Raw genomic sequence first — 19118 nt, 5'->3', positions numbered from 1 at the left:
ATATCTTAGTGTGTGGTGATTATCTGATATCCTAGTATTGGTTGTGCTTATTCATCTTATGAGCGTCGCGAACTTATAAGATATCGTGTTAATCTCTATTGAAGCGATATTGAATATTGAGATTTAGAACTTGCCATGCTAGCATATGTTGATGTATTTGTTATGCATGATTCTTAGGTAATTTTAACCATCTTACTTGACGTTTGTAATCACAATAGATAACTTGCACATTAAACCTTTATGTTGTTAAATTCTATAGACATATAGGATCTCAATATAATTGGTGTCTATTCAGTTTCTATCTCTATTTTTGGATGTCTAGTAGTAGGGTATTCGGCAACGAAAGTAGGCGTTTACTAGTTTCGTGTTGTTTGATAGTTGTCATCACCATTGCATGCTAAGGATAAGAACAATGACTTTGAATGATGTAGTAATGAAGTTAGAATCCCATGTTTGTCTCATATAAGTAATTTAACCTCAATTCTCTTAGTTAATGTTAATTAGTATAATCTCTTAGTTAATCAACACCGAATTTGTTATTTGCCTTAGCATTGAATGATAGACATACCATGGTTGCATAAGTGCGTAAATTGAATTTAACCTAAACCAGTCTCTATGGGAATGAACTAGAAAGAATTCTATGTTACTTGTAAACGCTTATACTTACGTGTAATTTTAGCGCGTGTTTTCGTCCTAACAAGTTTTTGGCGCCACTGCCGGGGACTCGGTGTTAATCTTTAGTTTATGTGTTTGACATCAGTGGTCATTAAAGTTCCCTGACTCAGATATTTTACTTGTTTGCTTGTTATTTTTTCAGATAGTCTAGAGAGCGTGTATGCTAACGCGGTCTCGATTTTGCAAGAGAACACTGGATAAAGCGGAGGAAGTAGTTGAAGAAGTTTTTGTCGAGGAGAATGTTGAAGAAGAAGTTGTTATTGCAATGGGAGAACCAGTAGCGAATCTGAAGGCTTTGATGGATTACTCTCAACCGAAGATCAATGATATTTAGTCTAGCATTGTCAGACTAGACATCGCGGCTAATAAGTGCTAGCATGATTCATATGGTGAAAAACTCAGTCTAGTTTGGGGGTTCTCCAACGGAAGATCCCAACATGCATATTAGAGATTTCATCGAGATCTGTGACACTTTCAAATTCAACAATATTTCTGAAGATGTTGTTAAGCTGATGCTTTTCCCATTCTCTATGAGGGATAAAGTTAAGTGTTGGTTGCATTCTCTACCACCAGGCTCGATTACTACTTGGGAAGATCTTTCTCAAAAGTTTCTTACTAAATTCTTCCCTATGGTAAAGACAGCTGAAATCAGAAGCGCTCTTACTCAATTTGCGCAGCAATCGGGAGACTCTTTATGTGAAGCTTGGGATAGTTATAAGGAGATGCTTAGAAAGTGTCCTCATCATGAAATGTCTGACTGGATGATTATCAACTGCTTTTATAATGGCTTGGGAGCACAATCTAGACCCATGCTTGATACAGCATCAGGTGGAGCCTTATGGGCTAAGAGCTACAATGAAGCTTATGAGTTGATTGAACTGATGGCTGCTAATGAATACCAGAACCCTTCTTAGTGACTACCTTGAGGAAATGTAGCAGGAATTATGGAGGTAGATGCAGCTACTGCTATAGCTGCTCAGCTAAAGGCTTTGACGATGAAGGTGGATTCTTTGGCTAATAATGAAGTTAATCAAATCACTAGTGTTTGTGAGCTTTGTGCTGGTGCACATGAGACGAAGGAGTGTGATGTTTCTAGTGAATCATCTCAGTTCGTGAGCAACTTTCATAGGTCACATCAACCAGTTTCAGCCACCTATCATCCGAACAACCGTAATCATCCTAACTTCAGTTAGAGCAACAATCAGAATGCGGTGCAACAGCCTTATCAGCAGTATGCAGCAAAGCAATTCAACTCTCCTGGTTTTCAGCAACCGTAATATGCACCCAGACAACAACTCCAACTTCAACAACCTAATGAAAATTTTGAATTGGAGGATTTGAGGCTCATGTGCAAGAGCCAAGCGGTTTCTATTAAGACCTTGGAGAACCAAATTGGGCAGATTGCCAATGCCTTGCTGAATCGATAACCTGGTACACTCCCTATTAACATAAAAGTTCCAGGAAAGAAGGAAGCAAAAGAGCAGGTTAAGGCAATTACATTGAGGTCTGGGAAGGTTGCACACCCCGAAAAATCTCAAGTTTCAGAAGATGAAGTTGTGGCTGAAGGAGATGTGCAGAAGGAAGCAGAAGTGGAGTCAAGGAAGAAAACTATGGAACACACTTGTCCTGAGGGTAATACAGGGGAGAAACATGTAACACCCTCCAAATATGGGGTATAGATCTGGGGTGTTACTGCCACTAATTATATTATTGAACCTGTACAATAATAATAATATACGTATAACAACCCCTTGATACTACTACTCATGATCTTTTAAGTTTAAGGTGTGAAAACAAGAACAACTTACTATCTGTATTACAAATACCTAAATAAATAGTCTTACAAGCCTTCTTTATTACAAACCAGTTACCTACACAAATTTTAGACTAAGTTACTTTTATTTAAACCCATTTACATCTATTCCAACCACACATGTCCGGGCATTTCAAAACTCTCTTCTGGAATTGGGATTAACCCTCCTGGTGCCAGAAGGTCGCCATCTGACCCGCTTCTTGACTATTCGAGTACATATGGGTTTCATTCTCGGTCTTAACTGAAAAACAAGGTGAATAACAATAATAGGGGTGAGCCATAATTGCTCAACAAGCCTGTAACATATGTAGTGTAAAGAGAGAAGATTAAATGAACCGATAATCTGATTGTTCGTGCAACCACATGTTTTCGCAGGGAATAATGAAAGCCATTATCGGCGAGTACCAAATGAATTAGACTGGACACAAAAACCAATATACGTACTATAACCTGCTGATCAGTCAGGATATAGTACATATATATACCCAACTGCATAGACCTACCAACATATAGGGTACCCGACACTATGGCCTAATATTCAAGGGTTTGGTTCATACCCAGCCCGCATCGTAACCATCTAGTCCATAGATCAGCATCCGGAACAATCGGTATGCTTTGATGTATTCCAATATCGGAATATATGTATGCGTATATATATAAACTATTGGAATATGAATAAAGGATTCAACGAATTAGGAGAAATCAGGAATCGAAATGAAATATGAATAAAAGAACAACAGTTGTGTATCAGTCTTTGTGAACATGAGTTATCAGTGTGTAGCTGCCATAGGGATTTAGAAGCAATTTACTATTCTGAAATTAGAATAGGGGAAAAACTTTCCTGATACTTGTTTTACTTCAAGTATATCACACTTCTTGAGCACGGTTTGATTCCGCCTTGTTGGAGTTGTATCTATCAAAGAAAGATACTCGTTTAGTTGACTTACATCGTAATTGTATCTCAGACTGAGACCCCGTGGCCCGTATTGTCTACCTATACGATTCCATCTGACTCGTATATAAATTATTTAACAACTAGGACTTAAGAAATCAGATAAATCATATAGCACAAAAAGCACATAATTAATTTAGACTCAAAAATATTTTAGGATCGAAATCAGATCCATATTCGCATTAACAAACAATATTTGACTCATTTCCTAATTTTATGGGATTTATTAGACTCATACTATAAATAATAGGGTCTGAAATTAAATAAATACCGTAAGTCGACTCGCTCTCGAAAGAAATTAAGATTTATAACTATTTTTAGTGGATTCAGGTTATTTTTCTGAGTCTAAGGGCTTTCTTTTCGATTAAATCTGATAAACGGTTCAATTATTACACAATAAACAAGAATAAATTAATTATCAGTCAATATAATTAATTATTCAAAAATAATTGAACCTCAAATATAATTTTTAATAATTATCTAGGACAAATCAGATTTAAAAATGATTTTCCCTAATTTTTGGAATTAAATAGAATTTATTACAAATTATTCAAATAAATTGATTAATTGTAAAATAATTAATCAATTTAAATAAATAATAAAAAAATAAGATATAAATAAATAATTTTCAGATTTTCTAAATTAAGAAAACAGTTTAAATTCATTTGTAAAATAAATTAAATAATTAATCAATTTAATTACTTGATTTTCTAAATAAATAAAAACTAATTTTCTGATTTTTATAAAATAAAAATAAATTAGAGAATACAGAAACATGTTTTTAGAAATCAATATAGCAGAAACAAGATCAAAACCTGGTTTGTTTCTAAAACCAATACCCGCCGGTGTTCTTCACAACCCAGAATCCAGCGAACTTCCGGCGACTGGATTCGGCTAAATCGTAATAAAACGATGCAATTGATAGAGGGTTTTCACTCCTCAGCCTCCCAGGAACACAGCTCTGCCGTCATCATCAACCCCTATTGCCTGGATCAACTTTTTCAGCTAAACACACAACGAACTCCAGCGAGCTTCAACCAACTCCGATGAACTCGATTTTTAGTCAAAACACGCACTGTTTGGATCGATTCTTTATGGGTTTTTATTCAAAATCGTACCAGGAACACAACCTCACTAACATCACAATCTAATAACCCCTACATCCAATTCTCCGATCAAACCACAAACAATTTTCGGCCAAAAACCAAACTCACTATTTTGTACATGAAAAATTACAAATAATAGCTTAAAATAAAGCTTAGAACTTCTATAATCTAACCCCTATCATTAAAACAACCTCAGATTACTGCAAATTCAAAAACGATTAAGCTAAAAATTGCATAAACCCTAAAATATGAACTACTAACTAGAGCTATCATTTGATATAACAAATAGTGCAAAACAAACAGAAACAATCATATGAAGTTATCCCAATGATTAATTTCATCCCATAGCCCCAGAATAAAAAACCCCCAATTCACAGTCAATAACCCTAAATTATGAATTTGAAATCCAGAAATCAAAACATGAAATTGATCACATAAACAGGTAGAGGAGATTGAGAGGATTGATTTGGATACTCACATGATATGATTTGGAATTCAGAAACTCCCAAAATCAGTGATTGATTCTTCAACAAACTCAAGAACAGAAATTTCACCCAAAATTTTATTTTTTAGAATAATTAGTTTTTAATAATTAATTAACACTACACCATAAATGGGCTATTGTAATTCCTAAATGGTGTTACAATAGGCCCTAAAAGCGTTACAATAGGTCTATTGTAACACCAGGGGGCGTTAAGTATATGAGCATTACAATAGACACCCTAACGTAACACTGCACTGATCTATTGTAACTGAGATAACCGAGATGAAAATGTTACAATAGGCACCTACTGTAATACCAACAGGCCCAAATGTAATGCAAAATAAGTGATACAATAGCTTGATGAAGATTGTATAAGTGGGACCACCTGTGGGTCCCATATAATTTATTGTAACAGTCTGTTTTATCAATTATAAAGCCAATCTTTTTAATTAAGTACTAGTAGCATTTGTAATCTAACACTAAATTAAAACATACATTACACTATAATAGGCATATGTAACATTTAAAAAGTATTGAAAACAACAAAGCTGTTATCACAAGTGTAATAAAAGAAATTACATAATTAACTCTAAGTGTGGCAATTAGTTCATTCCCCTCAGCCTTCCTACTATATGTACACCCTGATAACTGTATCCAATTACAGTAATATGCTCCGTTGTTGCAAGGAGAGGTCACAAAAGTTGTACTTGGGTTGTGGCTCGATTCAAGATGATCGACCATACTATAATTAGCTTTGTGCCACCCACTATCCTCTAGAAAATCCAATGTCATCTTTGAAACTACTGACCTCGTATCCACTGAACCAATCATGATTTCATTCATTAGAAGCGTTTTCTCCCAGTGAGACCTTGTAGCAAATCTATTTCCTGAATTAAAGTACTTGTATTGACTGAACTTGTCATGATTAGAATGAAACTGTACTAGTACATCACCAGTAGGAAAACAACCAGTTGGTAGTTACAACGGGAAAGATTTTCATTTTTCCCAACTATCAATGCTTCATATACATATCTGACAAGTACAATGGATATATTATTAAATAGCTTAGGCTGTGTGTGGGAAGGAACAAATACACACAAAGTTTAGACAAGGTTGCTTCTGTTTTAAATTGATGCTAGCACACACTCACACCCTTATAAGTAAATGCATAAATCTGTAACTTACATGAGCATCATCTCCTGAGGAAATCAGGATATTCAGATAGGTGGGGAAAGCTAAACATGTCACTCGCTTCTGATGGCCTTTTCGTACAGATTTTACATACGCAAGTCTACACAGTACTATTAAAATCAATTTTGATAAGACAAATTATAAATATTACCTCATCAGTCTCAACATTGTATATACATTAACTAAATTGTTCATTACGACTTCTACTCATCTTACAAACAATATATGCTAATCAACCCATTAATAGTCTATCTAAACATATCTAAACAGAGTAATTACTGTGTATTTAAACATACCCTGCAGCCTAGTAGACACTACATATAAGTCATTCTTGGATAGGTCCATGCATGGCGAAGCTTCCTCAAGGTGAACTCCTGCAATGTCAATGGCCATAAGAAGGCCACTAGCTGATTGCAATATCTATGGAATAACTTTTGCAGTGTCCTGTAAAATCCCAATGATTATGTCAGGTCCCCCATATATATTAAGTTAAAGAGTATTTGAAGTAAAAGGAAAGAAAACATAATTAATTGTAAATCTTTAGTACCTTATCCACTTGGATTTTGTTCATCAGAATCCCACAACCACAGCTTTTGAACACCCTCTGATCCAAGTACCAAAAGACCATTCCAAAATTTGTATATAAAATCTGAGAAACCTGGTTTTAGAAGTTTCAAAAATGAAAGTCTTATGACAGATGTATCATGAAACAAATTTTAGAATATATATTAGTGAACCTTGTTTCCGGTGTCTAAGGCATAAAGGGTAAGCAGCTGCCATCAAATAGGATTAGTAGTCTCTTTCAACTGCCCTTATTTGGCCTTATCTACTACATCATCCACGAGGGGTGAAATTTCCTGACTTTCACCCACAACAAATATTTATGAAAATGGATGTATTCCCTGGACCTACATACAAAAACAGAAATAACAATTGATGGTAACCATTGGTCAATTATAAATAAACTCAACTACTTATTGCATTCTTCGAATTGTAGCTTGAACTGAAAATTTTGGGAGAATCTCGCATATCTATAATAAAACAAATTTATAAAGAAACAAATAGCTCTCTTCTATTATCAGGACCAGAAACAGTTGTCTCACCAATTCTTAAATGTTTTTCTTGTGTTTTTTTTCAAGGTCTTGAGAGGTGTAATGTTTCTTCTAGCAAAGGCTTTATGTACTCAACATAACCATCAGGAACAACCAAATCACTCAGTGGATCCTTCCATGCTGCCTCGTAGAGTTTCGGATATACATTGCCATCATAGCATCCGAGAATAGAACCAAGGTAGTGGTCTATGTAGTTGAATGAATCTACGAGGGCAACATCATTAGGTCGGACCTGATCATATAATAAGGATATTAAGAACCCTGGCTTAATATAGGATATTTTTTAGATGGGACAATTTAGAGCAGTCTAGATGTATTTTAAAAACTGAAGAGTAATTAGCAGCATCACTCAACTGAAAATGAGTATAAGAAGCTTACTTGGAAACTACAATTAACTGGCAATGAGCAACTGCGACCTCAGCTAAATCTGCTGACATTTCTGCAAAGCCTAAAATTATCAAGAACTAATGTATAAGCATCTTTGAAGTAACTTATAACTTACAAATCAATATTACCTTGCAATAATTTAAACATATCAGCTAAATTCACATTCATCTCATTATATACATGTACAGATTGAGAACATCCATAAAACAATTGAAAAATCTATTTTATTTAAAGAATTAAAGTTAGTTAATCAGCTCTATGGCGAGTGTACTACTACATTATATAGATAATGCATATATCTGTAGTGTATAATTTTACATAGTCTTATCAGCTAGCTTTCTATTAAACTCATATACGTAAATGAAAATATCACTTTTCCGGCTAATTAAATGCCTACATTTAAATCCAACTCATATAGATACCAGCTAATTTCATTTTCATCTCATTCGTAAAGGTATCAGCTAATTTCATATCCAATTCATATACATATCAGCTAAATTCACATTCATCTCATGTAGACATATATACACAAATATATACAGAACACAAGACAATTAACAATCATAAATGACAGAGAAATCTACCCTTTAATAAATTAACAATAATTCACTCTCTAGCGAGTCCTCTGGTACGTGTATATATGTGTATGCATAATCTCTCTCTATCTCCCTCTCTCCCTCGCTCTCCCTTTCCCTCTCTCTCTATCTCTCTCTCTCTCTCTCCTTCTCTCCCTCGCTCTCCTCCCCCCCTCTCTCTCTCCCTCCCTCCCTCTCCCTCTCTCTCTCTTGCCAGCAAACAATATAGAAGATAGAAGAGAGAAAGTGTACCTGAGAAGCAATTTGTTTGTCGAATTGACATTGAAATAGGGTGACTCTTTCAACTTCGTCACTCTCTATTATAAATTCAAAGATCTGAAGAAGTCCTGCACACATAAATAAAGAACGATTAGTTGAAGTTCAAGTAAATATAAGCCCTAATTAAATTTAAAATAAAGAAACCCATATTTTGAACACAAATTCAAAGCCCTAATTTCAAAAACAAGCTTCATCCCATGAATTAATTGAGATCTTAAACATACAACGAGGTTGTAGAGACAGTGCGATGAGATTGCAGAGAGGTGTCGTGCAGTGGTCGGTGAGGTTTGAGAGAGAGGTGTGAGCGAGAAAGAATGTTGGGGGAGAAAGAGTCTTGAGGTTTGGGTTTGGTTTAACTCAATCATTCATTTGGGTGGGAAAAATGCCGCCCAATATTTCACCTGGTAAAATGTTTATCATTTTTAATTATTTTCATTTTACTTTTTAATTTTAATTATTAAAATATTATTCATTAAATAAAAAATATACCAGTAATTTCAGATAAATAGGAAAATAAAAAAAAATCTTCGAATTTATGTATAAGAAATTCTAGATATAAATCATATTATTTGTTAAATTGATCATTCACTAGTAAATTAGAATATAATTTAATACTAATTTATGATAATATTTTTATTTTAATATTTCCAAAAATTATAAAAAGTATCTACTGTAACACCAGTTGTTGGTGTTACATGTTGTGCAACACCGGAAATTCTCCGCAACACTAGCTTTATAGCCATTGTAACACTACAAGAGAGGTGTTACAATATGCCAAAAATCTCTTAGCTAATGTAACACTTGTTGTAACACTTGCATTACAGTATCCCACTTATGGCGTAATTTAATAATAAATTAGCTATTTATAGTAGTGATAAAAATACCCCTAATTAAAATTAAGGCCCCAATTATACATCTAATAAAATTAATTGGCCCTAAATTTTATAATTTTTGGGTACTGATTTTAAATTTTTAAATATCCATAAAATACAAAATATATGCCAAAAATTCTCAAAAATAATGAATAATAAAAAAATGCAAATAAAATTAATACTTGATATCTTCATGATCCTATAAAAATAAAAATGTGATTCTTGTGGAGCTTTTGACACCCGAAGCCGAAGGTGCCCGGAAAAGTCGTTTTTCGCGAAACAAGAAAATTTATACAACGACTGGATGTTCGGAATATCGATATGGTATAGACCATACTAGGCAAAATAAGGACAATGATTTTGTATGAATTATCAGCTATTAAAACACTGTTTGGGTCTTACAACTTTTGATATAAAAGCATTTGACTCATAATAAAACACCCGATAACTACCTAGAATACATTCTGACCAAAACAGAATACACGTAGCATATAACAGCAAGGGTTTTATAATTCGATACACTTAATGACATAACAAAACACATAAATTATCTTTATTAAGATATAAAACACACGTAATTTCTCAATCAATCACCATACACCAAGATATTGAAACAAATTAACTATTGAAATCCATAAGTAAATCCGTTAGAACCCCACGATAACGATTAGTTCATAATCGAACTCATCATCACCATGGGTTCCAATGAAAGCATGATAATTAACAATATAAGAGTGCTAGGGTTCAAAGACAAATCAAAAACAAGAATCCAAGTATCAACTATATTGAAGAAAATAAGAGTCTTCTTCTCCGTAGCCTTTTCCTGCTCTCTAGGTCTTCCTATTGCTCTCACAGGCCTCCTTCTTGTTAAAAACGTCTTTTTATGGGTATATATAGGCTCCACACTGAAATAGTGTTTCAGCGGCGCGGGCGCGCTGCCTTCTGGCGGGGCCGCGCTGACATTCTGGAATTTTTCTGACAATTCTTCTTTTGGTCATAACTCGAGTTCTGCTCGTCAGAATTAGGCGATTCAACTGCCCACCCGAAGCTGACAAGATTCTATACAACTTGAGAATGGCCCAGGCTTCCAATTATGACCTCTTTCCAGCATATTTCCTTGAAAATCTCCTTTCTTCATTTAACTGATGCCTAAAATGCAATAACGTAAAACCACATCAAAAATACCAACAACTTGAGTCCAAAACACCAACTGAAGCTTGTAATAAAGTGTTCCAAGTAGATATAAAATCCATTTATCACACCCCCAAACTTGAATCGATGCTTGTCCTCAAGCATAAACAGACTCAAAACTACAAAACAAACCTAATGCATGAATGTAACTACGTGAATGCAACTAAATGATAATGCAATCGATCCCTTCAGAATAATCATAACCAAATGAATAAGCCAACGTCTCTAAAATGCAATAACTTAAAACAGAGTTTGAATAAATCTCACAAATCAACTCACAAACCAGAACGTGCGTGTGTGGATGCTTAACATATATACTCTCGAAACTAGATCAATAACCATAACTTATCTTTCATCAAAACAATCACAAGTTTATAAATATAATTGATGTTAAACGCATAATGGCTCGCAACACCTCCTTCCTACTAGAGTTATACAAGGATTCATGCTATTATTGAACACATAACAAATATGCTTATTTGACCGTGCAATGTATGATGTCCCAAAAGACTTATGCAATAATACCCATGTAGCGAGCGTTAGGTTAGCGGATCCCAAACTATAAAAGCCTTAGGTCACTATGCATAAAGTCCCCTATAACTTAATAACTCAAGTATTAAAGAGCTCACTCTTGATCAATTATGCATAAACACATATTCTTTTCTTTCTTTTTTTTTCTCTTTTTTTTTCTTTTTTCTCAACAATTTCTGAATGAGTGTGTTTCGCTCCATCTCATTCAACTCTAGACTACTCATAAAATTATGAGCCGACTATTAGCCAATTGACGCCTAGCCTTACAACAACTAGCAATGAAATCCAAGCTTTTCTCCATATAAAAAAATCAGTATTTTTATGTCATTACGAGAATGTCATAAATTCTAAATATAACCAAGTGATTAAATCTCAACAACAAACAAGTATGATCATGATCAAGATCAAAAGCAACCCAATAAGACTTTGTGAAATTTTTTGTTTCCGGCATGCAAATCAATTCATTAAGACTTAAACATCCCTCTATTCGTCATCAGCACACTCGAATCAACATCAACTTATCAAATAGCATAGTTCATCTTAAGGGATCATGATAAATATGCATGCAAATGCAACTATATAAAATCACATATGAAAACAAACAAATATGTCCTATATGAACAATCATGCAACACTACGGATGAAATACAACTATATGTAACATGAATCTATATGAACTATATGGACACACAAACTAATCCTTACATTATCACCCCCAAACTTAAAATTTTCAATGTCCTCATTGAGGGCAATAATAAGGATTTCAGGCATATCTAGTTGTCAGGAGGATCACCCTTCTCGGTAGAGGATCAGGTGGCCAATCAACCTCGACACTAGTGGCTCGGAAAATAGTGCCCAAATCCTGTGTCAAATCTGCAGCAAAATGATGGTGAATGTCGTGCATGGCCTCCATATGCCTAGTTACTCGCCTGTACAGCTCATCGCCAATACCAGTCCTATCAACTACCTGCTGCACATGAGAAGAATCCTCTGTAGGCATGGGAAGATCCGTCCAACCACTCTCTACATCATCAAAAATATATCCCAACCCCTTATTATGGGGTGCACCTAAGAATGAATACATCAAGTGATCTAGCAGTCGGTTGAGCTCAAGTGTGGGAGCTTCTTCAATAGATGGTTCAAAATGCTCCTGAGAACTTTTTAGCTCTGCTAACCCAAGAGAATTGAATGGAATATCCAACTTTCTCTTCCACAGAGGTGCATTCAAAACCTGCATTTTCTCTGCTCCTTCTTCATTTTCAATAACTGATTCCACTATTAAGGCTCTCTCTAAGGTATCTGACTTTGGCAATTGCTCAAGTTCTGAATTCATAATAGAGTTGACCCACTCTACTTTAAAGCACTTTTCTTTAGCTGTGGGTAACTTTATTGCCTTGAACACATCAAAAGTGACCTTTTGATCGTGAACCTTCATCGTAAGCTCTCCTTTTTGCACATCGATCATAGTTCGGCTAGTAGCCAAGAATGGTTTTCCCAAGATAATGAGAATCTTCCTATCTTCCTCAAAGTCTAGAATGACAAAATCAGCAGGGAAGATGAGCTTATCCACCTTAACCAAGATATCCTCCACTATTTATCGCGGATAAGTGATGGAACGATCAACTAGTTGCAATGACATGTATGTCGGTTTCAGATCAGGTAAATCAAGCTACTTAAAGATAGATGAGGGTATCAAATTGATGCTAACTCCCAAATCACAAGCATTTGTCGAAAGACAAGTTTCCGTTGGTGCAAGGAATAGTGAAGCTTCCATGATCTTTAAGCTTCAGAGGCAACTTCTGTTGCAGCACAACACTGCACTCTTCCATTAAAGCAACAGTTTCTAAGTCAATGAGCTTCACTTTTCGAGAGAGAATACCTTTTATAAACCTCGTATAGCTAGGCATATGTTCAAGAGCTTCAACGAAAGGTATGTTGATATGAAGTTTTTTGATCACCTCCAGAAACTTAGAAAATTGCTTATCCAACTTCTGCTTCTGCAGCCTTTTAGGAAAAGGGGGTGGAGGATAGATCTATTTCTCCCCTATATTACCCTCTGGAGGAGTGTATTCCACGGTAGTCTTCCTTGGTTCCACTTCTGCTTCCTTCTGCACATCTTCTTCAGCCACAACTTCATTTTCTGAAACTTGAGATTTTTCAGGGCTTGCGACCTTCCCAGACCTCAAGGTGATGGCGTTCACCTGTTCTTGAACTTCCCTTTTTCCTGGATTGGCTTCTATATCACTAGGAAGCATTCCTGGTGGTCAATTTAATAAGGCATTAGAAATTTGTCCTATCTAGTTCTCCAGATTCTGGATAGAAATAGCCTGTCTTTGGCATATAAGAGACTGGTTTTTGCATATAAGCCGCAACTCCTCCAATTCAGATTTTTCAGTCGAAGATAGACCTGCACTTCCATGAGTTTATTGTTGAAGTTGGAGTTGTTGTCTTGGTGCGAATTATTGCTGAAAACCAGGAAGATTGAATTGCTCGTTTCCAAATTGCTGGAACGACTGTTGCATCGTATTCTGATTGTTGCTCCATCTGAAGTTAGGACGATTCCAGTTGCCAGGATGATAAGTGTCTGGAACTGGTTTCTGTGATCTCTGAAAGTTGCTCACAAACTGAGTTGATTCACTAGATATAGCGCGTTGCTCCGTCACATGCGAACCTGCACATAGCTCACAAGCACTGGTTATCTGACTGACACTATAGTTAGCCAGAGAATCGATCTTCATAGCAACTCCTTTAGTTGAGTAGTGATAGTCGTAGATGTATCCCCTTCAAGAACTCCTGCTACCTTGCCCTATGGCAATCTTTGGGCTGGATACCGATATTCATTAGCAGCCATCAGTTCAATTAGATCATAAGCTTCCTCATAGCTCTTTGCCCATAATGATCCACCTGATGCTACATCGATCATGGGTCTTGATTGTGCTCCCAAACCGTTATAGTAGCAATTGATGATCATCCAATTAGGCATTTCATGATGAGGACACTTCCTAAGCATCTCCTCGTAGCGCTCCCAAGCTTCATATAAAGATTCTCCTGATTGCTATGATTGCTACACAAATTAAGTAAGAGCATTCCTGATTACAGCTATCTTTGTCATAGGGAAGAATTTAGTGAGAAACTTTTGAGCAAGATCTTCCCAAGTAGTAATCGAACCAACTGGTAGAGAGTGTAACCAGCTTTTAGCCTTATCCCTCAGAAAGAATGGGAATAGTCTCAACTTCACAGCATCTTCAGAAACACCGTTGAACTTGAAGGTGTCGCAGATCTCAATGAAATCCCTAATGTGCATATTGGGATCTTCCGTTGAAGAACCCCCAAACTGGATTGAATTCTGCACCCATTGAATTATGCCAGGCTTGATCTCAAAGGTATTAGCTGTGATAGCTGGCCTGACAATGCTAGATTGAATATCATTGATCCTGGGTTGAGAAAAATCCATCAAGGCTTTCGTTCGTGCTCCTGGATCTCCCATTGTAATGAGTACCTGAAAAACAAACAAATAAATCGTGAAAGTAAAAGAATCTAAGTCAGTGAACTTTAACGACCACTGATGACAAGCACATAAACTAAAAATTAACATCACCGAATCCCCGGCAGCGGCGCCAAAAACTTGTTAGGGCGAAAATACGTGCTAAAATTATACACAAAGACTGGTTTAGGTTAAGTTCAATTTATGCACCTATGCAACAATGTATGGTTATCGCTCAATGCTAAGATTAATAACAAATTGGGTTTTGATTAAACTAAGAGATTATACTAAATAACATTAACTAAGAGAACAAGAATGGTTGAATTAATATATATGACAAACATGGGATCCTAACTTCATTAAATACTTCATTCAATAGCCTTTTTGTTCTTAACCTTAGCATGTAATGGTGATGACGCTAATCAGATAACATGAAACTAGTAAACGCCAACTTTTGTTGTTCGAATACCCTACTACCAAGCATCCACAAAAGAGATAGAAGCTGAATAGACACCAATTATGCTTAGTCCTTATATGCCTATAAGAATTAAAAACATAATGGTTTAATGCGCAAGTTATCTATCGTGACTACATAGGGCAAGTAAGATGGTTAAAATTACCTACGAATAATGCATAATAATTACATGAACCTATGCTAGCATGGCCAGTTCTAAACCTATATATTCACTGTCGATTCAATAGAGATTAACACGCTATCTTATATGTTAGCTACGCACATACAACGAATAAGCACAACCAATACTAGGATATCAATCAATCACCACACACCAAGATATTGAAATAAATTAACTATTAAAATCCATAAGTACATTCGTTAGAACCCCACGATAACGATTAGTTCATAATCGAACTCATCATCACCATGGGTTCCAGTGAAAGCATGATAATAAACAATATAAGAGTGCTAGGGTTCAAAGAAAAATCAAAAACAAGCATCCAAGTATCAACTATATTGAAGAAAACAAGAGTCTTCTTCTCCGTAGCCTTCTCGTGCTCTCTAGGTCTTCTTATTGCTCTCCAAGGCCTCCTTGCTAAAAACGTCTATTATGGGTATATATAGGCTCCAGGATGACCAGGACTCTCAAAATCTTCAATTTCGACTAAAATCAGGATTCTGGGGCAGAAACCGGGCGTGGCCGCGCAGCCTTTGGGCACGGACGCGCTGAAATAGTGTTTCAGTGGCGCAGGCGCGCTACCTTCTGGCGCGACTGCGCTGACATTCTGGAATTTTTCTTACTATTCTTCTTTGGGCCATAACTTGAGTTCTGCTCATCAGAATTAGGCGATTCAACTCCCACGCGAAGCTACCGAGATTCTCTACAACTTGAGAATGTATAGGCTTCCAATTCTGACCTCTTTTCAGCCTATTTCTTTAAAAATCTTCTTTCTTCAATTAACTGATGCCTGAAATGCAATAATGCAAAAACACATAAAAAATGCCAACAACTTGAGTCCAAAACACCAACTTAAGCTTGTAATGAAGCGTTTTAAGTGGATATAAAATCCACTTATCAAACAACTTACTATATTTATTATAAATACCCAAATAAATAGTCTTACAAGCCTTCTTTATTACAAATCACTTATCTACACAATTTTTAAACTAAGTTACTTTTATTCAAACCCATTCACATCTATTCCAACCACACCTATACGGGCATCTCAAAACTCTCTTCTGGAATTGGTATTAACCCTCTTGGTGCCAGAGGGTCCCGCCGTCTGACCCGCTTCTTGACTACTCGAGTACGGATGGGTTTCATTCTCGGCCTAAACTGAAAAAAGGTGAATAACAATAATAAGGGTGAGCCATAATTGCTCAACAAACTGCAACATTTATATATGTAGTGTAAAGAGAGAAGGTTAAATGAACCGGTAATCTGATTGTTCGTGCAACCACATGTTTCTACAGGGAATAATGAAAGCCACTATCAGTGAGTACCAAATGAATTAGACTATACACAAAAACCAACATATGCACTATAACCTACTGATCAGTCAGGATATAGCGCGGATTTATACCCAACTATAGACCCATAATATGTAGGGTACCCAGGCACTATGGCCTAATATTCAAGGGTCCGGTTCATATCCGGCCTGCATCATAACCATACAGTCCATGGATCAGCATCCAAAACAATCGGTATGCTTTGATGTATTTCAACATCAAAAACCAACATATGCACTATAACCTGCTGATCAGTCAGGATATGGCGCGGATCTATACCCAACTACATAGACCCATCAATATATAGGGTACCCAGGCACTATAGCCTAATATTCAAGGGTCCGGTTCATATCCGGCCTGCATCATAACCATCCAGTCCATGGATCAACATCCAGAACAATCGGTATGCTTTGATGTATTCCAATATCACGATATATCAGAATATATGTATGCGTATATATATAAACTATTGGAATATGAATAGAGGATTTAACGAATTAGGAGAAATCAGGAATCGAAATGAAATATGAATAAAAGAACAACAGTTGTGTATCAATGTTTGTGAACATGAGTTATCAGTGTGTAGCTGGCATAGGGATTTGGAAGCAATTTATTATTATGAACTTAGAATAGGGGAAAAACTTGTCTGATACTTATTTTACTTCAGGTATACCACACTTCTTGAGCACAGTTTGATTCCTCCTTGTTGGAGTTGTATCTATCAAAGAAAAATACTCGTTTAGTTGACTTACCTCATAATTGTATCTCAGACTGAGACCACGTGGCCCTTATCGTCTACCCATACGATTCAATCTGACTCGTATATAAATTATTTAACAACTAGGACTCAAGAAATCACATAAATCATATAGCACATAAAACACATAATTAATTTAGACTGAAAAATATTCTTAGAATCAAAATTGGATCTATATTCGCATTAACAAATAATATTTGATTCGTTTCTTAATTTTCAGGGATTTATTAGACTCGAACAATAAATAATAGGGTCACAAATTAAATAAATACCGTAAGCCGACTCGCTCTCGAAAGAAATTAAGATTTATAACTATTTATAATGGATTCAGGTTATTTTTCTGAGTCTAAGGGCTTCCGTTTTGATTGAATCTGATAAACGGTTCAATTAATACGCAATAAAAAAGAAAAAATCAATTATCAGTCAATATAATTAATTATTCAAAAATAATTGAACCACAAATTTATTTTGAAATAATTATCTTGGAAAAATCGGATTTAAAAAATAATTTTCCCTAATTTTTGGAATTAAATAGAATTTATTACAAACTATTCAAATAAATTGATTAATTGTAAAATAATTAATCAATTTAAATAAATAATAAATGAATAAGATATAATTAAATAAATAAATAAATAATTTTTGGATTTTCTTAATTAAAAAAACAATTTAAATTCATTTGTAAAATAAATTAAAAAATTAATCAATTTAATTACTTGATTTCCTAAATAAATAAAAACTAATTTCCTGATTTTTATAAAATAAAAATAAATTAGAAAATACAGAAACATGTTTTTAGAAATAAAAATAGCAGAAACAAGATCAAAACCGGGTTTGTTTTTAAAACCAACGGGTCGGGTCTAGGTAGTAAGAACGACCCGCCGATGTTCTTCACAATCCAGAATCAGGCGAACTTCCGGAAACTGGATTCCGGCTAAATTATAATAAAATGATGTAATTGATAGAGGGTTTTCACTCCTCATCCTCCCAGGAACACAACTCTGCCATCCTCATCAACCCCAGTTGCCTGGATCAACTTTTTCGGCTAAAAATACAACGAAACCCGGCGAGCTTCAACCAACTCCGATGAACTCGATTTTCAGTCAAAACATGCACCATTTGGATCGATTCTTTATGGGTTTTTATTCAAAATCGTACCAGGAACACAACCTCACTAACATCACAATCTAATAACCCCTACATCCAATTCTCCGATCAAACCACAAACAATTTTCGGCCAAAAACCAAACTATTCTTCAGATACCCCTACTATTTTGAAAACCAATCTTAAAAAACCCATAATGAATTGTGATGAATGTCGGCTTTCGTCCTATTTTGAGCCTTGTTTCTTGAAAGCCCTACTATTCTTCAGATACCTTTCCTTATCCCAAGAAAAAAAAATATATGGAAATCTGCCACCTAGATTAATTAGGGTAGAATGCCCTAGTTTGTTCAAAGTATATTGTGATTTGATATTGTAAAACTGCTATATATTTACTTGCTGAGTTTTATACTTATTTATTTTGTCTTAATCTAACCATGGCAGTTAAGTAAGAAGATGGCCAGGCTTAGGCGCACTGCTCGTAAGAGCGTACCTGGTGGTCCCTACCGTGTTGAGGGCTTCCGGTTGCCAGAGCAGGTAGTGGTTGTTATGAGTGAGCTCGCGCCTAGAAAGAGGTGTATAAAGATACAATGGGTTATCTGTCGGTTCCCAGCCGGAATCGATATTGTTTATTTAATAGT

General features: G+C 35.5%; 1 long non-coding RNA gene, 1 other non-coding gene and 1 pseudogene across 6 annotated transcripts; 1 reads left to right on the top strand and 2 right to left on the bottom strand.

Moving 5' to 3' along the window:
• Nucleotides 1-1319: 1319 nt before the first annotated feature.
• Nucleotides 1320-1426, bottom strand: LOC141669031 (small nucleolar RNA R71). The gene has a single exon (XR_012553332.1). It is a non-coding gene; the product is annotated as a small nucleolar RNA R71 (small nucleolar RNA).
• Nucleotides 1427-5547: 4121 nt separating this feature from the next.
• On the bottom strand, nt 5548-8950 carry LOC141663780 (uncharacterized). 5 transcript variants are annotated; one of them, XR_012551640.1, is made up of 8 exons: nt 8799-8950; nt 8548-8642; nt 7712-7781; nt 7325-7565; nt 6959-7129; nt 6769-6879; nt 6216-6665; nt 5548-6062 (listed from the first exon to the last, which is right to left on the bottom strand). It is a non-coding gene; the product is annotated as an uncharacterized LOC141663780 (long non-coding RNA). The 5 variants fall into 5 exon arrangements; XR_012551641.1 differs by having other exon boundaries at nt 5548-5917; XR_012551643.1 differs by having other exon boundaries at nt 5548-5917; nt 6518-6665.
• Nucleotides 8951-14149: 5199 nt separating this feature from the next.
• On the top strand, nt 14150-14265 carry LOC141669579 (small nucleolar RNA R71; annotated as a pseudogene).
• The last annotated feature ends 4853 nt before the right edge of the window (nt 14266-19118 follow it).

Source organism: Apium graveolens, chromosome 6 (genome assembly GCF_009905375.1).
Source record: "Apium graveolens cultivar Ventura chromosome 6, ASM990537v1, whole genome shotgun sequence".
NCBI classification, from domain to species: domain Eukaryota; kingdom Viridiplantae; phylum Streptophyta; class Magnoliopsida; order Apiales; family Apiaceae; genus Apium; species Apium graveolens.
The sequence above is the reverse complement of the archived record's forward strand: the minus strand, read 5'-3'. Positions and strand labels throughout refer to the sequence as shown.